Consider the following 10,604-nt stretch of genomic DNA (forward strand, 5'->3'; position numbering starts at 1 on the left):
CACACACACACACACACACACACACACACACACATGCATATAATAGAAAAGCAAAGCTTTCCTATGTTAACATGGGTTGCTCCAGGGAATGGAATCTTGCATCTATTTTTTGTATTCATGCGTGTGCATGTATGTGCTTGAATGTATGACTTATCTGCACTGTTTCTTTCCACAAATAATTCCGTTCTTGGATAATTAACTGAGTAACTTTTCACATAAACAAAATTCTTTCTAAATAGTGTTTTTACATTTATTTATTTCTTCCATGAGCAAGAGAGACAGAAATAGAGATCTCCACAGGGTCTTGATGTGATGATCCACCCCCAGGCACAGCTAGCCCAGACCATGGACACACTGTGCCCAGCCATACTCGGGGAGGTCCCTGATTGTCAACCAGGAACCTTCCCATGTAGTTCAGCATCACAGAGCATTGCATGTTCCTGCTGCACCACCATCTGACCCTGAAATACATTTTTAAAAAGTATTTATTTGTGAGTCTCTTTATTTTATCCTACTTGTTGGTCAGTTAGTCTTTCATAAGCCAACAATATAGGAAACAAAATCAGTGCAGGCAGTCTCCTAAAGGAATATATCTGACACCATTAAATTAGGAACACTTTTCTCTCTACAAATGCTATCGCATCATTCGCTTCCAGAATAGGAAAATCTAGTACTTAAATTCTTTGGTGGTGTCACTCTGGCAATGAGACACAGATTTCCCAAGCACATGTTAGATTTTACACAAGATATCAATAGTACTCCAACTTTCTGTACTGAGAAGCCAAAATAAGCCCCTTTGTTTCATATTCGTTCTACTTTTTTTTGTGTTGTGCACACACACACACACACACACACGTATACATGTACATATATGCTTTTATTCATTTTTGTTTGCTATAATCACTCTTCTGAGGCCTTTAACTATTCTCAGAGTGCGTTGTATCTTTAAGTTTGGCTTTATCTAGACTCATAGGAAGTTTTTCAGTTCTTCAACATTTCTTTAGTGGTCAAATATTCTTTTACTATTTTTGTTTTTGAGAGATTTTTGTTATAGGGCACATGTGTTCTCCAGTTAGAGTCAGAAAATGAGAAATCACCCCCCACCACCACCACCATGGTGGATAGCCATGCTGCAATCCCTTCTCTTCCATTCTCCTCTTAGGATTTTGGGCATGCATGCAGACATGCCCAGTGTGAGTTTAAGCCACTGGGTCCAGGACTTGAGCTACGGTTGACTATGTGGGAGTCCAGCGATGTAACCACCACATCATCTGCTGGTCCCTCTTTTACTATTGATTCTTTTTTTGCACAAAGATCTATACCCAACTTCCTTGTCTATCACCATATTCCTCATATAACCTTTGTGCACTTAATGTATTTGATATGGTATATTTACATGTTTCGGATGAAAAAGAAATGGCATCTCCTTTTCATATGTTAATTCTAAGTATTGGTATAAAAATAGTCTTTCAGAAATAAAGAGACTTTGTCTTCTTTCCTCATACTACATTTGATTTACAGACACACCTGTTGCTCATCTCACCAAATACATTTCTCTTTGCCTTCCTCCTGGTGTTCAGAGTTACAACTACTGTAATTTCCCATCTGCTCTTGAGATAACTATTTCATATCCATCGCTTCTCTTAGAGTCCCACATCCTTTCCCTGCATTCATTTTGAGCAGATGTTGCCAGCTTAGTATTTCATTTCCCTTTCATTGATTATAACATGCTCTGGGGTAAATACCATGAAGGTCACTTTCCTCCTCAGCACGATTATATATACTTTCTTCTCCTTTTCATTCCCTTTTTTGTTAACTAGAAGCACCAATTGTATCTACCATTCCCAAGTCACGTTTCCTTACTGCAACACCAATTTCATGACTTGATAAAGTGTATCTTTGAGAATCTTTGAGGGTTCCCTTGATGCTGTTAATCTCTGCTATCTCTAAATGAAAAGAATTCAGTCAGTAGGGAAGCTCGTCTTCCCTTGCCACAATTGTCCTTCACATGTACATTTTCATATCCATATTCTCACCAGTATGTCATACTTACTGGTGATGCTGATTTCTTGTTGTATCTTGCTAAAGTGAATGGAAATGTCTCTTATAGACTAGATTTCATGCCTGAGGAGAATGAACAGAGCTTTTACCCAGGACTGGTTAATACAATCACCACTAAGTTTTTCCAGCCTTGTTTTCCACTTTCTCCTGAGGCACTCATTCTCCAAACTAAATTCAATTTCTCTGCTGCTCTGAAGCTCACGTCAACTCCTTATTTCCAGCACTTGAATCACTATAAATATGTCCCTTGGGTTCTTCCCAACTGAATTAATAATTAGGGTCCCAGTAGCAATTACATGCCCTGGGGCTGGTTTCTGTGATGGAAGCAGAACCTTATAACTTATCTTTGATTGAAGGAACTGTTCCATCTTCCTAGAAGAAATGTCAAGATTTCTTTTTCCTTTCTTTCATACTTTCCGTATCACGTGCTTAGCAAAGTCAGATTAGATGAAATACCAGTTTTTTTTTTTTTTTTCTGACTTCTTGCTCCTTAGCTCACTCATTATGCTCAGTTCTTTTGACTGCTCTGCAGATCTCCACTTGGGTACACTCACTGGTAGTTCATTCTCAACAACCTCTCCACCAAAGCTAGGCAAGAGAATTTCAGAAAGACTCCCCTAGGAGTTCTATAAGCCCATTCAAGCTTAAGAAACTGGGCTAAGAGACTCAAAGTAAATGTTGCCAGAAAGGTCTACAATATTTTACTTATGTAATTACTATGGCGATGACACAGTTGCTAAAAAAAAAAAATAGCTTCAGTATCAGGTATCTGAAAATAAGGCTAAAAAATGAATAAAAAAGAACCAATTAGAGACAGGTTACGCTAAACTGTATCATTGAAAATATAAGTATTTATCAAAAAGCAACCGATTATTTCTTTTCTTGAAACATTACATAGCATCTATTTTTTTCAAACTACTGATAATCACTTCTATATATTTATTTTATTTTTGATTTTTTGTTAGGTTTTTGTTATAGGGTTTATGCATTTGCCAGAGAGAGAGAGAGAGAGATGGAAAGAGGGAAAGTGAGAAATCAACCTTGGGGAGATAGCCACCACATAATCCCTCTTCCTCCATTCTCCTCTAAGGATTTCGGGCATGACACACACTCACTCGGTGTGATTTTCAAGTCACTGGGTCTGGAACTCAAACTGCAGTTGACCACATGAGGGGTTCAGCACCTTAACCTCCTTAACCACCTACTTGTCCTTATTTTATTTTATATTTTATTTTAATAGACAATAAATGGGATTATTTTGTTTTAGCAGGTTGGCATTGGATGCTGTCCTTGACTCCCAGATCTTTCCAGAAGACTATCTAAATTTCAGCTGTTCTAAGAAGACTGAGATGAACTCATCTTGCTAGCCTTTTCTACAACAATCTAAACATGGCCAACTGTGGTTCAAGTCTCAGACCCCATGGCTTACTTTCTCACTTTCCCTCTCTCTCCTTTTCACTCTGTCCCTCTCTGGTCAAACTAAAGTAAAGAAAATTAAATAAAATAATCTGTAAAAAATAATAAGAAAAACAAGAGTCTTTTCATTCTTTGTTCTTTTCTTTCTCTTCTTTCTTTTTTTTCTTTCCTTTTTCTTTTTTTTCTCTATTATCTTTTTCTTGGAGGTTTTGCTATATGGCATGTACGCTTGCCAGAGAGAGAGAGACAGGGACATTGAGATGGAAAATGAGAAAATGAGAAATCCCTCTCACCCCCAGGGAGTTTGGTCATGCTGCAATCCCTTCTCCTTCATTCTTCTCCTGGGATCTTGGGCACACATGTACATGCTCCCAGTGAGATTTTCATGCCACTGGGTTTGGGACTTGAACCGTGATCAGCTATGCGCAAGTCCAGCAACGTAACCATTATACCATCTGAGTTTCATGTAGATGATGTGAGGGAAGTAAATATTTAAAAATAGAACATAAGGGAGCAGTTTCTTGAATACTCTTTCTTAATTTCTGGGAGTGAAAAACTTCAGTGTTAGGCAGCCAATATTGTCTATGTTCTTATAAATGATAGGACACAGATAGAAAACCTAGTTTAATGTCATCAGCTAAGGGATCGGTAACCAACAGAGACATTACCCTGACCACAGGTCAATGTACCTTGTGTCATCTCACCACCTCCCAGACAGGAATCCCTTCCATATACACCTAGATTTACACCACCTCCCAGACAGGAATCCCTTCCATATCCCAGAAGGAATCCCTTCTTCACAACCTAAGTTGTGAAGAAGCTATATTCAGTTAGAGGTCCAAAATTATCCCACTTCTATGCAGTCACCTTACTTTTTCTTCATTTCCCTCCGCACACTAACATTTACTATTTCTCCTTCTGCTCTTCCTTCTTCTTCCTCTCTCTCTTTCCTTCTTCATCATTTCCCTCCCCCCCCTCTCTCTCTACTCCCCCATCACTTCCTCTCTTCTCCACTTTTCTCCAACCTCAGTTAACCTAACTGTGTCCTATACCCTGCTGTGATTCTTAATGAAATAAATTTCAGAAAGCCTACTGATTGCATCCATGACAAATGTGTAATTTATAGGAGCAGCTGGGCCCTTCTTGGTGCAGGACAATCCCTTCTTTCTCAGTATGCTTCCTTCCTAATTTGACTCCACTGCAGCCTTTCTCCTCCTACTTCATTGGAGGACATCGACTGGAAATTTTCTAGACTGTTTCCTTCTCCTATTTTTTTTTGTTGTTGTTGTTGTTGTTGTTTTTACTCCTGCTTCCTTCTTAGGGAAGGGAAGAGTCTCATCACTTTCATGAGGTGATTCTCAGAAGTTATCACATCTTAACTATTATACTTAGTAAACTCTCCTAAAGGATACCTTATTTCCTAAATCAAGGTCTCATGGTCTCTCAGTCTTAACAAAGTCTTGCAAAGTCTTAACAGCTGTTCTGTCATTGGCTCTCTCTTGATGTTGCCACGAGAATTAGGCTCAGCATTTGTAGCATGCTTTGTTTATTTGGTCAAATCTCATGTTTCTTGTTTTGTACTTTAAAGTTAAGAGATTTTTATATTTATCAGAAGTTGTGTGTGTGTGTGTGTGTGTGTGTGTGCACACGTGCACACTTGTGGCCATCGATTAGAAGTTTTTTCAAGGATCTTATTTTCAATGACTGTTAGATTCTCTGTGACTTTAAAGAAGAAACAGGAGCTTGTTCTTTAAACAGTGATGAACATCTCCATAAACACAAAGCACAGTCCTTTTGTTTATGACTCTAATCCGACATGCCAACAGTTGTCTCTTTTTCTCAAATGATATGTAAATTGTTGGATTTTTATAAGAGTCTTCTTACAGAAGTAAAACATTTGAGAAGCTTCTGAAATATTCTGACTAGCAATATCCTTAAAATCTAGCTTGGAATTTTCTCTTGGTCAAAGCCTTCTGGGAATAATTCTTTGTAGACTTAGTCTATACGGACAACTAAAAGTTAATTTTTTTATCGGTGCCTTATACTTGTTTGTATTTCACTTTAGGATAGTGGTTAAGCACATGGTCTGAGGGGTCAATGGCCTAAGCTTAAATCCGTTTCTACTCTGTGATTGTGGATGAATTGTTTAACTTCTCTGTGCCATAGGGTTTTTTTTGTTTGTTCGCTGGTGTTTTTAATTCATGGCAGAGCGCATGCACACACACACACACAAAGGGAGATGGAAGGAGGAACCCCCGCACAGGGCACAGTCACACCTTAATTCTCCTCTTCCTGTCATTCTGTACACCAGCATCCTGGGCACACATGAACTCGCCTGGCTTATTTTCAGGCTGACTGGGCTGGGGATTCGAATCATGGCTGGCATGTGGTTTCCAGCTCCATAGTCCTGCCTTAGTGTTATCACTTATAAAATGAGGATACAATGGTCAACTATTATCCTACGATAAATATTTTAAAAGATTCGAGAAGATAGTGCTTTTCCAGGAGGCACAGTGCTGAGTGTATAGGAAAGGCCTATTATTACTGCCATTGCCATGTTATTATAGTTAGATCTGCTAGTTCTTTACATTTTTCAACTATCAATAAATCATAAATTTCTTAAAGTCAGGAGCTGGCATCGTTTCTCAAATACAAAACACAGAATGCTTGTGGCAAATTACTCAAAGACAGGGAGCATTTTCTTTTTTTCCCCAAAGCGTCAAGATACCTAAAACTGGTATTTGAACGTGAATACTTTTATTTTCTTGGTTGTTAGATGATATATATATATATATATTTTACTTTTCATTAAATCTACTTCAATGTTTTACAAATAGAAAGTTATCAACAAGGTTAGACCCCTGGGCTGGAGGGGTCCCAGATGACCACAGGGCCCACTGTGCTGTTGGTGTTCTGGTCCAGTCAGTGGCTTGAGAGGTGCACTGGGTGTGAGTGCATGACTGCCCCAAATCTTGACAGGATGGAGAAAAGGAGAAGGGGTTGTGGTATGGCCCCGGCCCATTGGAGGGGGTGCTTTTTCCTTCTCTTTCTCTCTCTGATGAGTATATGCCCCCTGTGGGACATTGTTTAAAAAGTTATCAAGCAATGATTACCAAATATATGTAGTATATTCTCACAAGATGTAATTTTGATTTAAAACTTAAACAAATGTAATGCATAGGTTAATATGCTGAATGTAAAAGCAGAGCTTACAAAATTTACTTGTTTACACACTGAACACATGAGCATACATACCCAAAATCCTGAAAGGAGATTGGAGAAATAGGATTTTGATATGGCCACCCTCTGGGGAGGTGATTTCTTACTTTCCTTCTCCCTCTCTCTGGTGAGTGATATATATATATTTATTGATTGATTGAAGATTTATTATTATTTTAATTTGACCAAGGAGAGATGGGGTGCAGGGAGAGAAGAGGAGGGGAAAAGTGACAAAGTAAGCTGCCAGGACTCAAACAGTGGTCTCGAACTGTGGTTCGTCATGTGGGAGTCCAGCGCCTTAACCAACACTCCACCTGCTGGCCCCCCAAATGTACTTTTTTAAACATCATTTAAAAAGAAGGAAGTTGGGACCAGCACATGGCATAATGGCTATGTCACTGGACTTGTATGTAGTTGACCGCAAGCCCGGACCTGGTGGCTTAAATTCACACTGGGCGCGTGTACGTGTGTGCCCAAGATCCTGAGAGAATGAAGAACGGATTGTGGCATGGCCATCCCCCCTGGGAGGCGATTTCTTGCTTTCTGTCTCTCTCTGTCTTTCTAGTGAGGGCATGTGCCCTATAGCCATGCAAAAAAGAAAGAAAGAAGTCTGTCTGTAGTACCCTTAGGATAATTACCTTCTCCGAATTCTCTGAGAGTACTTAATGGTATTTGGACTAAGTATACATTTCAAAACACTCACATTATGAGTTAATGCATTTCCAACAGACTTCTGAGTGAGGTTACAAATTGCTTAGGTTGCAAATGAAAAATGCAAAGGAGTGAGGAGTGAAGACCTATTGAGTACCCATAGAACTTTTAATGGTATTCTCAGCTATCTCCTCTCTTCATAGTGTCTTCCCAGCTAGTACCACCCTCATCAAATAATATAAAAAATCACGTGTTAAGGTTCAGAATTATAAAATCATATAATATGGAGATTGGAGGGAAACATAATAAAATCCAGTGCCCTCATTTTATAGATGAGAAAGCAGAAGCCTACAGCGTTCATTTCAATTAGAACTGTTTTCATGCAGTGACATTATGTCCTTTACCTGAGTTGTTTGCTTTAGTTTCACCATTTATTTTTGTGTTGTTCATTGGACCACACTGAGAACACCAGTGAATTCATCCCATGCGCATGGATACGGCCCACATAGTATTCCACTGAAGCAAAGGTCCCCAGTTTGTAGGCACAGACCAGTGCCCTCTGTGGCCTGGTGGAGACCAGGAGGACAGGAGATAGTTGGCCGGGCTGCAGTGGAGGGTGAGTAGCAGGCAAGCAAGTGCAGCTTCATCTGTGTCTGCAGCCACTTCCTGTCCTTCACGGTGCCATCTAGGCTCCACCTCCTGTTGGATCAGCTGCAGCATTGGATTCTCATGGAACTATGAACTCCATTATTGTGGATGTTTCATTGAATATGGCAATGTGTTTGTGGTGAAAATGGGGTGCATGGTGGATGTGGGGCACCTGGTTATCCGAGGACCAACCCCACCCCCTTTGCCCCAACCCATGTAGGAACTGTCCTCCATAAAACAGATCCCTGGTGCCATGAAGGTTGGGGACAGTTGTTCTAAAGGATCATCTGAATTTTGTGAGGTATTTTCTTTGAAGTATCAAAGCCAAAAGATCATGGTTTTCCTTTGGGTCTTTTTAAAGGGAATATTATCATACAACATTTGAAACTAGAAAGAAATCTTCATGGTATACCTTTTACAGACATTTTCTTCTTGGATATTTTTCCCTCTAAGAGAAATTTTGTTAATGTTTCTTTCACATGCTGGTATAGCAGGTGGCATAGTGGTTAAGGTGCTGGACTCCTACAGGGAGTTCTGGACCTGGTGGCTTGAAAATCACTCCAGGCTTGTGTGCATGTGTGTCCAGGAGGATAATGGAGAGAAGAGGGATTTCAGTGTGGCCATCTCCTTTGGAGGGTGATTTTGATTTCTCACTTTCCCTCACATGCACCCTATGGCAAAAAAATTAAGTAAAAAATATTCACATATTACATATTATTAATTAATATATTGTTCAGAAGTGCTACATTCCTGTGTGGGCCTATTTAAACATGGTCCTGAATAATTAAAAGCTCATTTAGCTTTCAATTAAACTTATGCAAATATATTTTTGAAGTACATTTTTTTAAAAAGTTGATATATTGACAAGAAAACAAGTTTTTCAATACTGTAGTAATTAGGAGGTCTCCAATTTATATATATATTTTAAGAGATTTTTGCTACAGAGTGCATGAGCTCGTCGGGAGAGACAGAAAGTCACACTGCAATTCCGTCTGCTCCATTCTCATTCCTGGATTTTGGGCACTCATACATTTGCACCCTGGGTCTTTCAGGACAGTGCATCCAGGACTTGGACACCGGTTAACGATGTGGGAGCCTGCGCCTCCACTACCAGGCCACTTGCTGGGTCCTCCAAAAATACTAACCAGAAGTAATGTTAATTAACCACTTGAACTTTAAAAAATAGGATTGGTAATAAAACCCTCAAACCGTATCTTACTCACTTTGGCATTATATTCTGCCACATTTATTTATATTAAGCTGTATTTGATACTCCTATCATTTTCGAAAGGATTGATTTTGCATTATTTTTTCATTGCAGCCCCTGATCTGTAATTGAACGTCCTACACAGGAGAACGTTTGTTTAGCAGGTGTTACGTATCTATCAAGTCAAATTACGCTGAAGCAACGTGCAGTATTGACTAATATTTTTAAAAAGATACTTTTAGAAACTCTCACGTTGATGTTATTATTGACGTCGGCTTAGGAACATTTGGGTAATTAAGTAAAAGCAGTGAATAATAACAATAATAAGCCAACATGACGAGGAATCAAAGAGTGAAGACCTGCTCCACTCCGCTCCCAGCCCTCATTACTTCGGAGGCTTGTGCCCTTCTGCAGTAGCAGGTTCCTGCATGTGCCAGGAATCCGGTCCCAGCCAAGCCAGGCACTCTGCAACGCCAGGGCGTGCCCTGCTGGGGGCTGCTGGCTGAGAACACCCGGCGAGATTCCTGGGGGCCCTGAGCCTTTTTACCACCCAGCAGTCGGCTTGCAGGCAGAGGCTGTGTGTGAGCGGTCAGAGGGTTTCCTGTGTGTCAGCAACTTCACTTTGCCGAGATAGCCAGCGGAAGAGCGGAAGAGCGAAGGAACGCTCTCGGGCCAATCGCACGCCAACAGCCACCTCTGAGCGCACCCCTAGTCCTCGCCACCGACTCCGGTAGCAGCGTCTGGGCAGAAGCTGAGCACACCTGGCCAGGGCGACCTGCTTCCCAGAAGACGCCTCTGGTTCCCGGCGGCTCGCAATAGAGCGCGGGCGGGCTCGGCGGAGGCACGCCCCATGCCTCCCAGCCGAGCGCCGACCCGCCAGGGTGCCCAAACTCCGCCCACCCTCGCGGGGAGCCTGTTCCTCCCGCCTGCCGGGTACACTCTGGACCTAGCACGGCTGCTGGAAGGACACTGAGCTGAACTGACGCCGAACCGAACGCGATCCAGAAGCGCACGGGTTTGCGGCCATGCGAGTTCAGATGGCCCCCAAAAACTGAGCGCAGGGAGGGGGGAACGGAGGAAGCCCCTGGCGCCCCAAAGCCGAGCTGCTTGGTTCCAAGGTAGGAAGGAGGAAGATGCCCGAACGAAGTTGATCTTTGGGGAAGGAGGCTGAGGAGCACCCTTCCCACGCCGAGCGCCGCAGAGCGAGTTGGGCTCGAGCTCGCTACCCCCGGGCACGCTCTGCAGCGCGGACCCGTGGACCCTCGGGAAAGCGCAGTCGGAAAGTTGTCGGCGACAGTGTCCTGCGCTCTGTTGTGTAACCTCGGCACTACCAGCCGGACGGGAAAGTTGCTGGCCCGCCCTCCAGCCGGTCTCTGTCCCGGCCCCCGGCCGGCGTACTGGG

The sequence above is a fragment of the Tupaia chinensis genome, unplaced genomic scaffold (genome assembly GCF_000334495.1).
Source record: "Tupaia chinensis unplaced genomic scaffold, TupChi_1.0 Scaffold000272_1, whole genome shotgun sequence".
Taxonomy (NCBI): Eukaryota; Metazoa; Chordata; class Mammalia; order Scandentia; family Tupaiidae; genus Tupaia; species Tupaia belangeri.